This window comes from Pinus tabuliformis, chromosome 9 (assembly GCF_031772625.1).
Source record: "Pinus tabuliformis cultivar Carrire ecotype Pingquan chromosome 9, CPIR1, whole genome shotgun sequence".
Lineage (NCBI taxonomy): Eukaryota > Viridiplantae > Streptophyta > Pinopsida > Pinales > Pinaceae > Pinus > Pinus tabuliformis.
The window spans coordinates 1,885,250,584-1,885,268,454 of record NC_142307.1 but is presented as its reverse complement, the minus strand read 5'-3'; the positions used below and the strand labels follow the sequence as shown (position 1 = coordinate 1,885,268,454).

At 34.5% G+C, this 17,871-nt stretch overlaps 1 pseudogene; it reads left to right on the top strand.

Moving 5' to 3' along the window:
- The first annotated feature begins 14,945 nt into the window (after positions 1-14,945).
- On the top strand, positions 14,946-17,426 carry LOC149156454 (putative disease resistance protein At5g47280; annotated as a pseudogene).
- Positions 17,427-17,871: the final 445 nt, after the last annotated feature.

The following is a 17,871-nucleotide window of genomic DNA, read 5'->3' as shown; positions in this document are numbered from 1 at the left end:
GGAATCAATCTTGCTGTGCAGGAAGGGAGGAGTTGCACACTAGTGGGATGATCCCTGGAGGGGACCATTAGAGCCGCCGCTGCATTGTTTTATGAATTTGTAACAAGACTTCTGAAATGAATTTCTTTGGCATTAAATTCTGAATTCTGGTTTCTACTCTGAAATGAGTTTATTTAGCAATCACTTCTGAGTAATTTTGTTTCTCCATACTATTTTAAATAATGTGACTTAATCACCGCAAGAGAAATGAGCTGGATGGTTGGGCCCACCAGCCAGTCCGTTAACCCAAACCTCTTAATTTTCTTTTGTTGCATTTTAGTTGCTTGGTGTGAGTGTGATCTTAGATAATTTCACAATTTCATTCCATAGATCCTTTTCTTTTTCAGTCATTTAATTTTCAATTTCATTCCAAAAGCTTTATTTTGTTGTTCTGGTTATTCAACTTTAATATCAATTCTTTTGGACGTATTTTCATAAAGGTTGAACTAAAGTAAATGGTGAATGTTTTAACTACGTCTGTTATTTATTATTACAAAGATCTACCCTGATCTCATTGCTGCATAACAAAGTCTATTTCCAAGATGCAATGGTGAAATAATTACCGAGAAAGAATTCTGGTTAACTTAACTTAACATGTATTCATGATTGCCTTTGAATATTATATGAGACTTATTCCTACACTTTTACAAAAAAAACATTTAATCCTGCACTTTTGCAAGCAGATGCTCTGATTAGCATAAGAAAATATTGTGAATCTTGTTGACAAAACGCTCATAGAATTCTTCATTATAATTAAATGTTGCATATATTATAAGGAAGTATTTAATAAGATCAGGGTAAACAACACGAATTATATATTGGTTCTTATTTGATATTTCTCTTACAACTAAAGTACTGAATTTTCTTTAAGAGAAGCAGTGCATTATTATCTTGATTCTTTCTTAGATTAGTTGGAATGAAGTTGCCATGTGATTTCTAGTTTCATGCTTGCAACATAGCAGTAATTTTTAAGAGGTTTTGCATTATTTATTTCTTGAATCGCTTTCTTTTGAATCGGGCCTACATTCCCTTGTCGCCTGGACAATTAAGGAAGACTTACTGCAGGAGTCAACTCAACCCAGAAGAGGAGCCAGAAGTAGATTCCCGGAGTGTGTTTCCTTTGCTTTAAAGAGTCTTTTTTATTTTTCCTGAATGATGCTCCTTTTGAATTTATTGCAAGAGTTTGGTTTTTATTTAACAAATCCCCGAGGTTGTATTCTGGCATATATTGTGCTACGCCTCTAAGTTTACTTACCCGGATTGACAAATTAAATTTTGTTGTAAATCTTGCATTTATACCGCCAGACAAATAGCTTTATATTCTAGAAAATTCCCTTGACTCCATGAGTGCATGAAAAAATGTTCATTATGACTAATACTCATGGGAGGTGGGTCATGCAGAATGACTTAATACTCTTGCATGCTCATTGTAACCTGATACAATGAATATTTGAGAAATCGCTCCTTATGATTAATGCTGATTGGAGATGAGAGTGCACGCGACATTGAGCATTATGACTAATGCACATGGGAGATGGGTCATGCTAAATGACTTAACATTCTAGCTAGTTCCCTTGATGCAATGAATGATAAATCGATCATTATGACTAATGACTAATGGTCATGGGATATGCGTCATGTTGAATAACTTAATACCCTAGGTAGTTCACCTAATCTAATGAGTGTATGAGAATTTGTGTTGAAAATTAGCAACAATGGGATGAATTTCCTTGAATAAAATTTCATTTCTGACTATCCTAATGTAACTTTCTAAATATAGAAAGTCACGTCTATCATTGAAAAAATGACTTTGTTGGTCAAGGTTGTCATTGATGTCAATATGGCATTGTTTTTGATGACAAATATTCTTGTTGTACATGTCCTAAAGATGTTTCCATAACCCTAAGAATGAACATGATGCATAACCTAATAATGAATATTAAGGCCCTAGAAACCCTCATAGGCATATGCATGCATAATAATGACAATATCATATTCTAGCCTTGTTGAAGATTCTTATGATGCCCTTAAATCCTTGCCCTAATGAAACCCCAACTATATCACATCCGTGTTCTTGATGAAGAAGCCCTAAAGCCTCATGATAATAATGATTGCTAGATTTCCTAATCGTAAGTCCCATGTCTATATAGAAGGTGCCCAAACATTGTTTAAATAATAAGTTCCTAAAAGTTTCCATGGATAAATTCCTTGATAAAAATATAAGCTCATTACAGCTAGGGAAAACCTCTCTCATTTGATTCCACTAGCTAAAAAATGTTTTCTTCGATGATTTGAAGAACTAGGGTTTTGTTCAATGGGAGACAATGTAATTTTTGCCAAACCATTCTATTTTACAAGAAAAAAATTCTAGAAATTGTGGGTATCATGCTCATGTGGTTCTTGGCCAAACACACTTGCAGCAACCTACAAAACAATTATCCTTCTCGGTTTGGATTTTATGCCCCTGAAAAAAATTCTCATTATATCCCTGTAGGGCTTCAATAAGTGAGTTAAAAATCACATTAAAACTACAATTTGGTCTCCAATAAAAAAACCATCGATCACATTATAGTTATAAAATTGAATGACAACTAGGATTACGCATAAATTATAAGATTCATATCTCTAGTGAAATTGCTAGTGGAATCCATGGGCCATTCTAGGATACCGCTCTCATTTGATTCCACTAGCAATTTCACCAGAAATTAAGAAATATGCATCTTCCATTACACATAAATCTTCAATGTGTGAACCGTCTAATGCTCCTCAAAGGACGGATTATCAAATAGTGGACCATTGAAGAGTTAGAACCAACATTCGTTATTGCAATGAGAATATATGAAATACACTAATCTTATCTATGCATTCAAAAGAAACATCTGACAAACACCTTTGGCAGCTAGCCTTTATTTTTTACTAGAGATGCATGAGAATATATGAAATACATCAATGTTATCTATGCATTCATAAGAAACATCTGACAGACACATTTGGCATCTAGCCTTTAATTTATACTAGAGATGCATGAAGCATTATATAAAAAAAATGAAATATTTTGGGAATTCCATTCAAATGTGGAACATTACTATGGAAGCCAAGTTAAGCATTGATATTAGACCTTGCATGCACATTTCATGGATTGTTGTAGTGGTGAAATAAAATGGAATAGGTCAATTATCTCATATAAGTCAAAGATAGTCTAACTCAAAGTATGAAATTGTTATTTAGGCTATAAACCTAACTAAATGGTCCAAACCTGAAACTGTGACCCTTCCTTGCAAATTGCATGTGCTACCAATTAATCATAGTTAAATGGTTTTAGATTCAACACGAGAGTAATCTTATGGAGGAGGTATTGGGTTTGGAAAGTCACCACATAACAAAGGCTAGTGGGTCAATATCCTAAAATAAGGCGTTAACATAATCTTCATAGAGGTACATTTTTCATCAGGATAAACCCTAGACTGATCTATTTTTATGAGGAAGAAAAAACATGGAAATTTTTTTGTTAGGTAGGAATACAACTTGTCAATTTGGTCTATCTTGAGTGATGAAAAGAGAATGTTGTTAGGCTCTCCACCATTTCATGGATTGATATAGCAAAGAGAGAAAATATGCTCTCTCTTGAGACTTTACTAGGTAATTCATAACAGTTGTGGTGTTGGTGCCTTAGCTTAGCCAGAAAATGCCAAAACTCTCTTGATGCACAAAATTGATTACTGAATCTACCTTAGAGTATGCCATAGTCACTGAATGTGGCATGCATGGTTGTACCAAGGAGGCCCTAAAATTTTTAACAATGAAACTTTACATTGGTATGGTCAACCTACATGTGGATAAACAAAACATTTTTTAATAGCATGCACCACTATCAATCAACCAATTTCCCAAGGTATCTAGAGGAGAGGTAGCATAGAGGGAAAATAAAAGATAAAATTCTTTTTGTTTGTTATCTACAACATTAGATTCATCGTACCTGAAGTTTCTTGATGTTTTTGGAGGTCGACCATTTCCATGTTGAGTAGTGGGAGAATTCATTTTTCCTTTATCATTGAACCTGTCATTCTTTTAATTTTTTTTGCCCCTGAAATTGTTGTGGTAGTTGTTATCATCATCCCAAGGTGTATCCCTTCTATATGACACTCCCTTTCATTGTGGCCAAACCTATTACAAATGAAAGATCTTCCCTTCCTTCCTTCTTTGAATCACAATATTCCTTGGCATTGCTTCTTTGACCCTACATTTTCTACAAGATCTCCAAATTTTCCCCGCATTCAATTTCAATCGTTACATAAAAATGAAAGACAACAAAAATATTTCTCACAGAAAACATGCAGAAGAAATTCTTCGTTCAATGTCTCCTCCAAACGACCTGCTCTAATCCATATGTTAACATCTACAAAAATTTTCCCGTAATTATTAAGCTCAATCTATTTTTATCACATACCTTTTCTATCCATTAACAATAGTCAAATTTACTCAATATGAATACATAGCTGCAAATATTACGTTTTTATTATATTTTTTAACTACTCGTTTTTAACATTATCTATCTTTTGAAACAGGACGTATGGACTCTGAGATATCACAACTATATACTTACTTCAAATAAATAGAGGAATCAATAATTACATTACACAATATAGAAACAAGATTTCTACTAGTTCCAAATCCAAATATACCGCTATACTGCCTTCGACCAACTATACAATTATTACTAGCCTTAAAATCTATTCTCAAATGTATAATCCACATTCATGAACGCGACAGAATGCGAAAAACACGAGCAGGCTGGAAATTATGAAATATGCATCTTCCATTACGCATAAATCTTCAATGTGTGAACTATCTAATGCTCCTCAAAGGATGGATTATCTGTGTCCTCAAAATTTTCCCAAAATGGTTGAACACCAAATTGTTAGAGAACCACTTGAAATTTTAAAATTTCCCATAAAAATGTTTGAAAAGTGCTCGATCATAATATTTTTTTAAACGTTCATTTGCTAGCAGTTCTATTAATTGGCACTTTTATTTTATTAATAAAAAACATGTAATATCAACTCACATTTGCATCCTATAAATTATATCTTTCATTAATTTTCGGTATAAAACTATATATGTAAAATCACACTTTCCCTGGTGTATAAAACTATATATTAAAATAAAATATACCATCCAATATTTTAGAATATAACATCTTTTTCATTTTCCTAAGATTTCAAATTATAATAAATCTCTCATTGATTTTGAATTTAAAAATAGAATACCCTAATTCATGGTTATGGGTTGATTATGAATTTAGGAAAAAGCTTCTTTACAACTATTTCCTCCTGCATAATTAATTCTTGTGACTCTTTTTTATTAGATTATCTATTGGAATAGGTTTGGTCTTTTTTTTTTGGTAATGTATAAGAAGTCCATTGACTTGATTTTTTTGTACTCTACATGTTACGCATCAATTGGTAAGATTTCTATTACATTTGAGTGTGTTTGTGTTCGTTATTTTAGACTCAAACCAGATTCCTGAGTGTCGTGGAAAAATTAACAAGATTATGCTTCAATAAACCATGCACAATAACAACATCTAAGATAATTGCCGCAATAACACCTTATTTATAGCCCTAATATAATCAATCCACTGTTGCAATTGATTTCCATTCTTGTTGCCCTACAGTAATTACTTCTGCAAATTTGGCACAAATGTTTACTAAATCTTTTAGCCAAATCCAAGAGAAGGTATCCAATGTGAAAAGGGTTGAGAACCATCCTCAAAACTCTCCTCTAAAATTAATATGTGATAGTGTCCTATACAAACATCATTTACTAAAATGATGCAAGTGATCAACCATTAAAGAATGTGATATGTGATATTTACTCATATTTTTATGAATTCACATAAGTTTAAAAATATGACTAGTTTAATTTATTGTTCTAATGCCTTCCTTATAATTGAGAAATCTCCTAAAATAATTAATATCCTAAAATACAAACTCCAATATAATATATTTTCACTATATATTTTTAAATTATATTAAATTAGAAAATTAATTTAATATAAAATAGATATCTATTTGTTTTTAGTTATAATTTTATGAAACTTTATTACTCTAAATAAATATGTCATATACTATGATATTCTAATGTTGGAAAAATGACTCTTCAATAATTTGATTTACGTAATAATTACATATTAAGATCCTCTTTGCAATTTTAGGAGAACTAAATATGTAGTTTTAGGGGAACTAAATATGTATAGGAGAGAAGTTACAATATAAATTTAAATAATATGGAAGGTGAAATAAAATATATTTTTTAGACTATTTCAAATGAGAATGTCTAAAGAAGAAACTAGGATCTCATCTTATTTTTTATATTATTGGTAAAATTAATATGGCTTGATTATTCAATATTTCTCGTAATTGAACCAAACTTAATATGTATCAGATTAATAGTTATAAGTAAGAATTCCCATAAATTGTCATGACTACTCTGTCACATATTGATATCTTTAATTTCATAAATAGTTTCATCATCTCTAATAGATAAAATAACCAGGACTTTAGGTAGAACTTTTGATGGATTTTACTCATTGTTAACTAGATTTATTATTTCTTTGTGACCGAAGTTGAAAAGTGGAAATACAAATTATTTAATAAATGAGTAAAGATTATTTGAAGGGTGTTACCAAGCGTATGGCTTGAGGTTTTATATGAGACAACTATATATTGCTAGAAGAAACCTCAATATCGATAGAATAATGATGTGGTGAGTTGATGTGGACCCGATGATACTACATGGCAATTGAGTGGCAGTTGATTTGACATGATAATGTCTCATTATGATGTGGCACCAATGTGGGTCTAGATGACATGGCATGCCAATGTGGCAAGTGATGTGGCATGTTGACATGGAAATGGAGGGTTGACTTGGCACCGAGGTGATGTCTAGGTGGTAACCAGATAGCGACAACATGGATGTTGGGCTTTTGGATGTTAAGATATCAGCTAATTAGTATCAATGACATTCTTTAGCCTCTTCCCTAGGGATTAGTGGCTTGATAGCCCGACTATTGGCCTTTCAAGATATCGGGTATCGAGACATTAAGGCTTCAATATACAAGCTTGTCTATACGTTAGGCATCGAGCATGGAGACAATAAGTATGTATAGAGCATTAGGTGTCCTGGGGTGATAGAGGCTTAGTGATCTGGCAGATGGATAAGGTAGATGATGGAAAGGTAATTGTGTTAATTGATGACCCATTTTTTGGTTATGTGAAGACCGAGTAAGCAAGCTTTAAACTAATGTGATATTTCTCAAGTGGTCGATAGTGGATATAATATCCAATTGACTAGGTAGGCTATCGTGGATGTTGATAGGCCATTTTATAATGGTGACATGTGGGTTAAGGGTTGCCACGTGTTTGGCAAGAAACATATAAATATTTATAGGAGAGAAGTGACAATATAAAGCTAAATAATACCAAAGGCCAAATAAAGCACTTTTTTTTAGACTATCGAAAATGAGAATTTGTAAAGAAGAAACTAGGATCCCATCTTATTTTTTATGTCATTGCTAAAATGAACATATCTTGATTATTCAATATCTCTTGTAATGGAACCAAAGTTAGGTATCACATGAATAGTTATAGGTAATAATTCCCATAAATGATCATGATTACTATGTCACATATTTATATCTTTAATTTCATAAATAGTTTCATCATGTCTAATAGATAAAATAACTACAAGTTTAGGTAGCACTTTTGATGGATTCTACTCATTGTTAACTAGATTTATTATTCCTTTTTGACTGATGTTGAAAAGTGGAAACACAAGATATTTAATAAATGAGAGTAATTATTATTTGAAGGGTGTTACCAAGCATATTTATTGAGGTTTTATATGAGACAAGTATATATTTCTAGAAGAATAGAGGTTGAAGGACAAAAGGTGTAGCAATAGGCATCAACATATAACATGAAAAATTTCAAACACTTTTCCATGCTAGATATTCCAAAATCTATAGTAGCATCCAATAGGAATTAACCACTAAAGGGAAATGTTAAATATTGTCCATAAAACATACATGGGGAAAATATTTGCTTTGTAGGGGTTGTATTGAAGTGGCTTGGGAGCTTATACATGGACCATGAACATTATGTTGCACCTCTTTTGGGCCCTCAGGGACTAGTTTTCATCCTTGAAAAATGTTCAAGGGCATAAGAACCATCCCTTAGATGGTCTCCATGAGCCCCACTAGGGCAACTATTCACCTTAGAGGCACTGGGAGGTGGTTTTGTAGCATGTGCATAGTCTATATTATTACTAAACCTTAAAATAGACTCGTAGGCCCTAGGATGATAATGGTGTTTCTCCTTAGATGATGTCCAAGGCCCCAACAATTGCCACCCTTGTTGGGATAATCCTCACATTAGCACCCGTAATACATCTATATAACTATGTTTTATAATGATGGAAAATAGTGCCCCTAATCACCTAATTGTGCAAAAACCCCCAACTAACCTAGATGCCATGTCAAACATGTCCTCGATATTATTAGATCCTACATTATCCATTAGCTCATGGAGATAAAGGGTTTAAGGACTTTCACTTGATGGTTGGGGACTAGAGTCCATCGAAAAGCCAAATGTCAGGCTAATGGTATTAATGACACTTCAAGGTCAACCAACAGTAATGCAATGTATTAGTTGTTGGAACATCAAGCTATCAAAATGTCATTATATTGGGTAGTAGACATCAGTAAGTAGGAAACTAGTCACCAACAAGACACCTTGATATCAATAAAGTAATGATGTGGTGAGTTGATGTGAACCCCAGGATACCGCATGTAATTTGTGTGGCAGTTGATTTGACATGCTAACATCTCATTATGATGTGGCACCAATATGGGTCTAGATGACGTGACATACCAATGTGGCAAGTGATGTGGCATGTTGACATGGCAATGGAGGGTTCACTTGGCACCGAGTTGATGTCTAGGTGGTAACTAGATATTGACGATGTGGATGTTGGGCTTTTGGATGTTAAGATATCATCTAATTAGTATCAATGACACTATTTAGCCTCTTCCCGAGGGCCCAATGGCTTGATAACATGACCATTGGCCTTTCAATATATCGGGTATTGAGACATTAGCGCTTCAATCTACAAGCTCATATATATGTTAGGTGTCAAGTATCTAGACAATAAGTATGTATAGATCATTAAGTGTCCTAGGGGGATAGGGTCTTAGTGATCCGACAGATGGATAAGGTAGATGATGGAAGGGTAGTTGTGTTAATTGATGACCCATTATTTGGTTATGTGAAGACCGATTAAGCAAGTTTTAAACTAATGTGATATTTCCCAAGTGGTAGATATTGGATATAATAACCAATTGACTAGGTAGGCTACTGTGGAAGTTGAAAGGCCATTTTATAATGGTGAGATGTGGGCAAAGGGTTGCCACGTGTTTGACAAGAAGAAAGTAAATATTTAGAGGAGTGAAGTTACAATATAAACTTAATTAATACTAAAGGTCACATAAAACACCTTTTTTTAGACTATCCAAAATGAGAATTAATAAATAAGAAACTAGGATCCCGTCTTATTTTTTATATCATTGCTAAAATGAACATGGCCTGATTATTCAATATCTCTTGTAATGGAACCAAAGTTATGCATCACATGAATAGTTATAGGTAAGATTTCCCATAAATGATCATGATTACTATGTCACATATTGATATCTTTAATTTCATAAATAGTTTCATCATCTCTAATAGATAAAATAACTACGACTTTAGGTAGCACTTTTGATGGATTTTACTCATTGTTAACTAGATTTATTATTTCTTTGTGACTGAAGTTGAAAAGTGGAAATACAAAATATTTAATAAATGAGAGTAAATATTATTTGAAGGGTGTTACCAAGCGTATTGTTTGAGGTTTTATATGAGACAAGTATATATTGCTAGAAGAATAGAGGTTGAAAGATAAAAAGTGTAGCAATAGGCATCAACATATAACATGAAAAATTTCAAAGATATTTCCATGCTAGATATTCCAAAATCTATAGTAGCAGTCAATAGGAATTAACCAGTAAAGGGAAATATTAAACATTATCCATACAAAAATACATGGGGGAAATATTTTCTTTGTGGGGGTTGTATTGAAGTGGCTTGGGAGATTATCCATGGACCATAAGCACTATGTTACACCTCTTTTGGGCCCTTAGGGACAAGTTTGCATCCTTGAAAAATGTTCAAGGGCATGAAAACCATCCCTTAGATGGTCTCCATGAGCACCACTAGGCCAACTATTCACCTTAGAGGCAATGGGAGGTGGCTTTGTACCATGTGCATAGTCTATATTACTATGAAGACATAAAGACCACTCATAGGTCGTGGGATGATAATGGTGTTTCTGCTTAGATGATGTCCAAGGCCCCAACAAAAGCCATCCTTGTTGGGAAAATCCTCACATTAGCACCCATACAACATCTATATACCTATGGTTTATAATGATGGCAAATAGTGCTCCCCATCACCTAATTATGCAAAAATCCCCAACTAACCTATATTCCATGTCAAACATGTCATAGATATTAGTAGATCCTACATTATCCATTAGCTCATGGAGATAGAGGGTTCAAGGACTATCACTTGATGATTGGGGGCTAGAGTCCATCGAAAGGTCAAATGTCAGGCTAACAATGTTAAGGAAACCTCAAGGTCAACCAACATTAATGCAATGTATTATTTTTTGAAACATTGACCTATCAAAATGTCACAATATTGGGTCGTAGACATCAGTAAGTGGGACACTAGTTACCAACAAGAAATCTTGATATCGATACAATAATGATGTGGTGTGTTGATGTCGACCCGGGGATACTGTATGTCAATTTTGTGGCAGTTGATTTGACATGCTATCGTCTCATTATGATGTGGCACCAATGTGGGTCTAGATGACATGGCATACCAATGTGGCAAGTGATGTGGCATGTTGACATGGCAATGGAGGGTTGACTTGGCACTGAGGTGACGTCTATGTGGTAACCAACTAGCGATGATGTGGTCTAGTATCAATTACACCTCTTTAGCCTCTGCCTGAGGGGCGAGTGGTTTGATAGCCCGACCATTGTCCTTTCAAGATATCAGGTATCGAGACATTAGGGCTTCAATCTACAAGCTCTTCTATATGTTAGGTGTTGAGTGTCGAGACAAGAAGTATGTATAGAGCATTAAGTGTCCTGGGGCTATAGGGGTTTAGTGATCCAACAGATGGATAAGGTAGATGATGGAAAGGCAATTGTGTTAATTGATAAGCCATTGTTTGGTTATGTGAAGACCGAGTAAGCAAGTTTTAAACTAATGTGATATTTCCCAAGTGGTCGATAGTGGATATAATAGACAATTTACTAGGTGGGCTACCATGGAAGTTGATAGGACATTTTATAATGGTGAGATGTGGGAAAAGGGTTGCCACATGTTTGACAAGAAGAAAATAAATATGTATAGGAGTGAAGTTACAATATAAACTTAAATAATACCAAAGGTCAAACAAAACAACTTTTTTTAGACTATCCAAAATGAGAACTTGCAAAGAAGAAACTAGGATCCCATCTTATTTTTTATATCATTGCTAGAATGAACATGGCCTGATTATTAAATATCTCTTGTAATGGAACCAAAGTTATGTATCACATGAATAGTTATAGGTAAGAATTCCCATAAATGATCATGATTACTATGTCATATATTGATATCTTTAATTTAATAAATAGTTTCATCATCTCTAATAGATAAAATAACTACGAATTTAGGTAGCACTTTTGATGGATTTTACTCATTGTTAACTAGATTTATTATTTTTTTGTGACTGAAGTTGAAAAGTGAAAATACAAAATATTTAATAAATGAGAGTAAATATTATTTAAAGGGTGTTACCAAGCGTATTGCTTGAGGTTTTATATGAGACAAGTATATATTGCTAGAAGAATAGAGGTTGAAAGATAAAAAGTGTAGAAATAGGAATCAAGATATAACATGAAAAATTCCAAACACTTTTCCATCCTAGATATTCCAATATCTATAGTAGTAGTCAATAGGAATTAACCACTAAAGGGAAATATTAAAAATTGTCCATACAACATAAGTGGGCAAAATATTTGCTTTGTAGGGGTTGTATTGAAGTGGACTGGGAGCTTATACATGGACCATGAACATTATGTTACACCTATTTTGGGCCCTTAGGGACTAGTTTTCATCCTTGAAAAATGTTAAAGGCCATAAGAACGATCCCTTAGATGGTCTCCATGAGCACCACTAGGCTAACTATTCACAATAGAGGCACTGAGCGATGGTTTTGTACCAAGTGCATAGTTTATATTATTACTAAGCCTTAAACACCACTCGTAGGCCCTAGGATGATAATGGTGCTTCTCCTTAGGTGATGTCCAAGGCCCCAAAAGAATCCATCCTTTTTGGGTAAATCTTCACATTAGCACCCATACAAAATCTATATACCTATGGTTTATAATGATGGAAAATAGTGCTCCCCATCACTTAATTGTGCAAAAAGCCACAACTAACCTAGATGTCATGTCAAACATGTCCTCGATATTAGTAGATCCTACATTATCCATTAGCTCATGGAGATATAGGGTTGAAGGATTGCCACTTGATGGTTGGGGACTAGATCCCATCGAGAGGTGAAATCGACCTATCAATGTATTAGTTGTTGGAACATTTACCTATCAGAATGTCACAATATTGGGTAGTAGACATCAGTAAGTAGGACACTAGTCACCAACAAGAAAGCTCGATATCGATAGAGTAATGATGTAGTGGGTTGTTGTGGACCCGCGGATACTGCATGTCAATTGTGTGGTAGTTGATTCTCATGCTAACATCTCATTATGATGTCGCACCAATGTGGGAAGTGATGTGGCATGTTGACATGGCAATGGAGGGTTGGCTTGGCATGAAGGTGATGTCTAAGTGTTAACCAAATAGCGACGACGTGGATGTTACGATTTTGGATGTTAAGATATCAATATCAATGACACTCTTTAGCCTCTACTCGAGGGCATATTGGCTTGATAGTGGCGTTTGGAGATATCAGGTATCGAGACATTAGGGCTTCAATCTACAAGCTCGTTTGTATGTTAGGTGTCGAGTATCGAGACAATAAGTATGTATAGAGCATTAAGTGTCCTGGGGGGATATGGGCTCAGTGATCTAGTAGATGGATAAGGTAGATGATATTAAGGTAACTATGTTAATTGATGACCCCTTATTTGGTTATGTGAAGACCAAGTAAGCAAGTTTTAAACTAAATTATGTGATATTTCCCAAGAGGTCGATAGTGGATATAATATCCAATTGACTAGGTAGGCTACTGTGGAAGTTAATAAGACATTTTATAATGGTGACATATGGGAAAAGGGTTTCCACATGTTTGACAAGAAGGATGTTATGGAAATTGGTGTTTCTTTGGAAAATAATATTCTAGTAATCTATCTTTTAGGCTCATAAACTTGCTAATTCCTTGTTTCAAGTGAACACCTTAAGAAACAAAACCAATACAATAGGTGATTAGATCATAAAATGACACAATATGTTCAATATTATCTTGACATTTAAAAAAATGAAAACATAAGGATCAACATAAAGAGATTAAATATAAACCCAAAATCTTTACTTTTAAAATTTTTAAGCTAATAAATTCTCAAAATATCTACTTTTAATTTCTTTAATAATTAATAAATTCCTTATATGAAATAAGGAAAAATCTCTACATTTTTTTTTTTTTAATAATTATTAGACTCCTGATTTGAAATAATTCCTTTTTTAACATAAATAAATAAATTGAAAATTAGATTTTTCACTACATGCATATGGAACTTTTACTTACAAATCCATTGCAAATACCAATTTTTTTCTTAAATAGAAAGTATACATGATTTTTTAAAATTTAAGATTTTTAATTTACATCACTTTTACAAATTCACAAGCATGATATTCACACACACGATTTTTTCACATTTGCACAAGAACAAATCTTCAAATTTACAAGACAGGCAACACAAGTTTTTGCTTCAGATTTTTCTCTTTGGGAAGTTTCAGTGTTCATGCAAAATACAAGTTTTTTCCTACTTTGAAAACAATTTTGATTACCTTTCTGCACATTTTTTAAACGGTTTTTGTCATGTCATTTTAATATACTCCCTTTTTCTGTTAATGAAAAATACTTTTACACAGAATTTGTCCATATTGGCCTATAAGTATTTGCAATTTGCTTTGTTGATATACGGTTGTTGGATCGCATCGTTGATACATTAATTATCTGCCCAAAATTCGCTTAATCCTCAAATAATATGAATGCCCAGAAACAAATTGTGATCGCTTGCGAGTCTGTTGTCAGACTCTTTCTTCACTAGCGAGGCCACTAGAGGAGCTTGTCAACTCTTTCAATCTACCACCTGAGTTTTGAATTGTTCTTACTCGATTTCAATGGCCCAATTTTGCACCAAATTTATTACCAGTGAATTCCCATACATTAAGTATCCCTAAGCATTAGTATTAGTTGTGTATTCAACGACATTTCTCTTTTGAGTCAAATTCTTATGCTTCAAATTCTACTGATATCCTTCCATGACACATTAATCTCTTCATTGTATACACAACTGAACATCGATTGATTCCACAACCTAAAACACGAAAACCCAACTCAGAAAACCACAGAATTCACCCTCTCCCAGCCTTGGCCAGTGTCTGGAAATCTCCAAATTACTACACTTTTGTCTCATGCGGACTTGAATTTCTTCTAATAATGGTCGGGCTTTGAATTGTCGGGACTCTTTATTCACTAGCGAGGCCACTACAGGAACTTGTCATGGATAGATTTAATTGTAAGAATGCATGCAGTAGATTGGATACGGTGCTCACAGGACTCATAAAGGAATTTCAGCTATTGAGTTTGTCGAATTTACGAAAGCCCAAAAATGAACAGAATCCTAGCTACGAGAAGTTCCTGAAAACGCTGATGAAAGGCGTGGAATTGCTGAAAAAGTGGGAGGGTACCAGCTGTTTTAAATTTTTTCATAGCCTCAGATATGGATTTCAAATCCGTCAGCTGGAGGGGGAAATCTCCGACTTCCTCTGGTACCAGATGCCTGTCAACATCTTTCTTGAAGTGAAGAATCTCATAGCAGAGCTGACGAACCTTCGCCAACAGTACGAGTTGGGGTCAATGGATGAGAGCAAGATGAATGAAACAATCTTCAAACACGTGTCTAAGCTTACGAATGATCCACAACAAAATGCGATGATACTTCAACAAATGGGTGCAAATAATATGTTTGATGGTGCTCTTGTCGAGGTTCCTTGTAATTATGTTGGGTTGGGAATGTCTGATTTTGCAGTTGGGTTGGAAAAAAATATTTGGAATTTGAAGCGAACTCTGCTCCAGAGTGAGGTGACCATTGTTGGCTTGCATGGTATGGGAGGTCTCGACAAAACTACTCTGGCATTGACCCTCAACAACAATAAAGACATCAAAGATGTTTTCCAAAACAATATAATTTTCATCACTCTGTCAGAGTCCCCAAATCTGAAGGTAATTTTAGAGACCATGTGGGAGGATATTGTCCGGAGAAAGAGACATGAATTTTAGAATTTGGAGGAAGTACATAGAGAGATGCAGCAACAACTACTAAGGCAGGCCAAGCCAAGCCAGCTCTAGTGATACTGGATGATGTCTGGTCTAGGGAAAATTTGGAAAATTTGTTATTTGAAAGTGTAGGATATGTCACTTGTGACAACCCAAGATCGTTCTACCATCCCGAAAATGACTTCTACTCAGCTTTATGAATTGCCATTGTTGGATGATGGTGATGCTCTGTCCCTTTTCTACTTTTGAGCTTTTGGATAGAAATCAATTCTAAGCATTGCTAATGAACATCTAGTCAAGCAGGTGCAAGCACAATGTAAAGGTCTTCCACTGGATTTGAAGGTGATAGGAATCTCTTTTCATGGTGATCCTTGTCTGGTGTGGGAGAGTGCTAAGAAGAAGATATTAAATGGTAAATCAATATCATATTATCACAAAGAAGGGTTTTTTAAATGCTTAGAGTCCAATATTGATGTCCTTGATGAGGAAGCACGAGAGTGCTTCTTAGACCTGCGGTCATTTCCAGAGGATAGAAAAATATTTGTGGATGTATTATTAGACATTTGGGTTTACGTGCAAAAGATAGAGTGGTAGGATGCTTTTGTCATCTTTCTAGTGCTTGCAAGTAGAAATTTGTTGAATTTAACAAGCAATCTCAGGAGTCAAGCAATCAATTATGGAAGTGCCTCTGAGCTGTACTTTTCCTAGCATGATGTCATGCGAGCCTTGGCCCTATATATGTCATCCCAAGATAGGATACTTTGCAGGAAGAGGTTGTTTATACCTAGAAAGGAGGAGAGTGTACTAGGGAAATGGGATCTGTTCAAGGATCAAGTGTTTAATGCTCAAATAGTTTCCATTCACACAGGGACAATGGAAGAGAACTAGTGGTGTAACATGAATTTTTGTGAGGCAGAGGCTTTGGTTCTACTCTTTTCTGCAGCCAATTACTTTCTTCCATCGTTTTTGAGTAAAATGAGAAAATTGAAAGTCCTCATAGTATTTAATTACGGGTTCAAGAGATCCTTAGTGAAGGGTCTTCCATTGTTATCATCACTCGCTTAGCTCAAGACTATTCGTTTGGAGAGGTTGATTGTGCCCCCACTTCAAGAGCACAGTAAAGTCTTACAGAACTTAGAAAAGGTATCTTTGAGCTTATGTGAAGGGCTTGGAAATATGTCCCGGTTCAATGGCAACCAGTCGAATCTAAAGCTTCCCATAATGCTAGATTTTAACATGGATCATTGTTGTGATTTGGAGGAGTTTCCCATTGGTATTTGTGACATGTCTTCAGTTCAAAAGTGGTCTATCACTAACTATCACCTTCTTCAAAAGTTACCTAATGATATTAGGAGGCTCAGTTCTTTAAGAATGTTAAGAATATCTGCATGTCTAGGTTTGATAGAGCTTCCAACATCTATTGGAAAACTTGGGAAGATGGAATATATGGACATTTCTTTATGTGAGTGCTTGAAAGAACTTCCTGAGGAAATAGGACAGCTGAAGAAACTCGAGGAGCTTGACATGAGAGAGTGTTCTCGGTTGAGGAACCTGCCAAAATCAGTTGGAGAGCTGAAATATCTAAAGAATGTTATATTTGATGAAAAGATTGGTAGAAATGGACTCATCTTAAGAGTTTCTCTGCTACTATGGATCTTAGAGTTGAAATTGTAGAAGCACACATCACCTTGGATTCGTTGGATGGTTAAGATCTCTCTTAAACAGGATGCCAAGAAAAGTAGACTGGATTAGGATGGGAGCAAACATCTTATCAATGTTCCACTGGCATTATTGCCTCTTCAGAAATTAGTTATCCATAGTTTCAAAGCAGGGTGTCTAGTCCTAGTGGTATATCGTAACAGTAAGGACTTTTTAAATATTGTATTGTAAGAGTAAATGGCTTTAACCATTTTGTTTTAAGACTTAAAAGTATTTTCTTTTAAGATTAAAAGTCTACTTAAGGTTAAAAGCTCACTTAAATTGTGGATAGAAGTGAACAAGGACAAATTTTTTATGGATTTCTTATGTACGTAAAAATTTCAAAATTTGTTTTGTAGTTTTGTTGCATTATGATAATGTTCTTCTTCTATTAGATGAGGAAAAAAGGAACTTGTTGGCGCTTTCAGTCTACCACCCGAGTTTTGAGTTTCTCTT